The following is a 3,493-nucleotide window of genomic DNA, read 5'->3' on the forward strand; positions in this document are numbered from 1 at the left end:
CTAGACCACTCAGTGCTTGCGTTTAACCCCAGCCAGCAACAGCTTCCAGCAAAACTTCCTGTTGTTTCATTTGTCAGATGCTGTCTGATAAGATCAAGGTGAGGAGTCAGGGTGGGCCATTCTCTGCTTCTCATAAATATGAATCTGTCTACATACAACATGCAGTGGTATGTAAAACAAACCACAACGAAACTGTCAAGATGTTGTGGCAATCTTTTAACCTTCTGTATTTTGCAAAGTTTTGCCACCATATTTTGGAGTCAAAACAATAAATATTCTTTCCTTCTTCCTCTACTCATCTGTTCCAACTAGCCTGTAGATCTTGGACCTTTAAGATGACATGGGCCTGCAAGACGTAGCACACCTGGGTTCTTGATTCAATTCAATAACATCTGTAATTATAAAAATAGAACATTAAATAAAAGGAAGGTCATAAACAATGGGATCCTGGAAGGCAGCCAGTAACTCTTGAAAAAGTTACTTACCACAGCACAACTCTAATAGCTGGACACAGATGGAGGACAAAAGGCCTAAGCTTCCAGCTGTCCTGAAGTTTCAAGTAGGGGAGGGTGTATTCATTCAGACCTTCTAGAAAGTTCTACGTCTGCAAGGAAAAAAAAAAAAAACCTACGTATCATTCTTTTCAAAAAGTGGAATAGATCACAGCTTAACAAATGAGTCCCAGCTGTTTAAAATTAGACTGCTAAAATAATTCCATATGCAAATATTCTCTGGGACTATAGCATTTTCATTAAATTGGGCCCTGGATGATTCATTCATTTAAAGTATGAGTCTCTCCAAATTGAAGCCTAAGATAGTTAATAAGTGGTAATAAGTATCCTGGTTGCAATATTCCTGTCTCCGTTAGTTAAATTGACCATAATACTTAAAGTTGTCTGTTTTTTTTAAACAAAATGCTTGAGTCACCACCCAGAAGATGCTAATCACACTAAAACTGTGTGACTCATGGGAAACAATAGAGTGTAAACTGGAAGAATTCTACACTAGGATTCAGGAAACCTGGGTGATGATCTCTGTGTTACCACTTGTCAGTCACATGAACTTGGGCAACTCTCTACCTCAGTTGCCCAACGATGATATGGAGATGATATGTACAATGATGAAACATCATAGATGCTTGAAGTACCTTCTAGCTCTCATATTGATAATTCCATGACTTTTCTGCTTTAAATTATATTTTTAATATATGCCTAATAACCAAACAGGCACATGTAACTGAAATGACCCATCACACTGGTAGGGGTTTTCTCCATGATGTGACTTATCCTTTTTCCTAGGCCTTCTTAATCCTCCTTAATGTGATGGAGGGACAAGATCTTCTTGGGTTTTTCTTTTCCTGGTCTTGAGTCTATTCTTATGGGGATGTTAGTCCCTTTTAATTATAAAACCCACCACTCCTGTTTCTTTCTTCCACATATCAGTTCACATTATGATAATTCTTATCAATTTAGAGGATAATTCAAACACATTGAACATTTTAAGTTCCAATTATTTGTCAGATAGTATATAGAATGATGTAAATATTATATGTTAAATACTAGTAATTAGATATTCAGCACATAAAAACACCATAAAATAGGGGCGCCTGGGTGGCGCAGTCGGTTAAGCGTCCGACTTCAGCCAGGTCACGATCTCGCGGTCCGTGAGTTCGAGCCCCGCGTCAGGCTCTGGGCTGATGGCTCGGAGCCTGGAGCCTGTTTCCGATTCTGTGTCTCCCTCTCTCTCTGCCCCTCCCCCGTTCATGCTCTGTCTCTCTCTGTCCCAAAAATAAAAAAAAATAAAAAAAAAATAAAAAAAAAAAAACAACAACACCATAAAATATTCATAATGCACATTAGCCCCTCCTGAGCAGAGTGACTGAAAGCAATTTCTTCTTTAAAAACATGTCAGTATCAAATAATTTAGGACTCCACAAGCTAGAGAGGGTCCAGAGTGACTCTGGAACAAGTCCATATATAAGTCTTCTGTGGGAGGGGTTTGTCCCTGTTTATCCTAGGAAACAAACAACAAATCAAAACAAAACAAAAACAAAAGCAAACAAAACAAAACAAAACAAAATCTCCATCAGCTAAGACCATGTTTCTTAAACAGCAATAAACAGAAATGCATATTGGTACGTGCTGAAAAATAAAGGGTAATCCAAGGCAGATAAAAAGCCTGATGCATCTTTCTGGAACATCTGTTTTAAGATTGAAATAAAAGTTTATATGAGTTTCTAAAATAACAGAACACAAAATAATTTTCAAATTTCCTATATGCTGCTTGAGAATATACTCCCAAAGCTAGCTCCTCTAAAGACTAAAAATATACATTCTTACCCCTCTGCCATGTAGGGACACTTCAATGGAAACATTTGAGTGAATAGACCCAAGGAAATCTAAAAGTACCTCTTCTTTGAAATACAAAATGACCAAGGTAGTAGAAAATACACATATCCTTTTTCTTCAGTAATATATAGATAACTTACATTCTAAGTTGGTGTCTAAGTATTTATTCTGAAATCCTTAGAGGTCTTTTTGCCATCAACCTTGCCACTGCCTGCAGGTTGAGTGAGTTTCCGAAAGGAATAGAGTAAGAAAAACATCACAAGGAATTTGCCCCCTTCCTCACTATCTACCTTCTCATACAAGACATAGCTTTCTCTACAAAATATTTTGTTCACAGAATGCCACAGATGACCTGGTTTCCCTTTACTTGTCTCTTCAGTATTAATAAACCTGGGGTCACAGACTTTATGTGGTCTGTTCTTTGTTTGGAAAACAATTCTGGAACACTAGGTGTAGAGATCAGAGAGGATTCCAGAGTAGGGCCAGTTTCACTCTGGGTCAGAGACTGAGGAAAAGACTGTGGGAAAACAGCTGGCCTCCAGGGCCTTCCTGATCTTACCTCTCTTCCAAGGTTTCCTTTATCCTGCAGGAAGGAGGGGGCTGAGCCCTGTTGCCACCAGAGAAGATCAATCAGGATCCCTTGGGCAAGGAAAGCCACATACCCCAGCTCTCGAAAGACAAAGGATGGATTTCAAAGTGACAGATATGGCAAGTCACCAACAAATCTACATGTTTTTTATAGGGTAAAAAAAGCTTAATTATTTTTTAAATTAAAAACTTACAATATGCTGGGGCATCTGAGTGGCTCATTCAGTTAAGTGTCTAACTTAGGCTCAGGTCATGATCTCTCGATTCATGAGTTCGAGCCGTGCATCAGATTTTGTGCTGACAGCTCAGAGCCTGGAGTCTGTTTCAGATTCTGTGTTTCCCTCTCTGCCCCTCCTCTGCTCGCACTCTGTCTCTCTCTCTCAAAAATAAATAAATAAAAATCACCACATGCTTATTATACAAAATTTAGACAACATATAAAAGCACAAAGAAGAAAGTATTTAAAAAATATGTGAAACAGCTGTATAGTTTTTTGAGAATCTACCGTGTGCCTGGCATTGTGTAAAACACTGTTAGTAGTAACAAAGACACATAGG

At 38.4% G+C, this 3,493-nt stretch overlaps 1 long non-coding RNA gene across 1 annotated transcript; it reads right to left on the reverse strand.

Annotated features, from left to right (window-relative positions):
• Nucleotides 1-203: 203 nt before the first annotated feature.
• LOC131509745 (uncharacterized) lies at nt 204-2,759 on the reverse strand. The gene is made up of 3 exons (XR_009260689.1): nt 2,489-2,759; nt 486-604; nt 204-392 (listed from the first exon to the last, which is right to left on the reverse strand). It is a non-coding gene; the product is annotated as an uncharacterized LOC131509745 (long non-coding RNA).
• Between the last annotated feature and the right edge of the window lie 734 nt (nt 2,760-3,493).

This window comes from Neofelis nebulosa, chromosome 1, assembly GCF_028018385.1.
Source record: "Neofelis nebulosa isolate mNeoNeb1 chromosome 1, mNeoNeb1.pri, whole genome shotgun sequence".
NCBI lineage: Eukaryota > Metazoa > Chordata > Mammalia > Carnivora > Felidae > Neofelis > Neofelis nebulosa.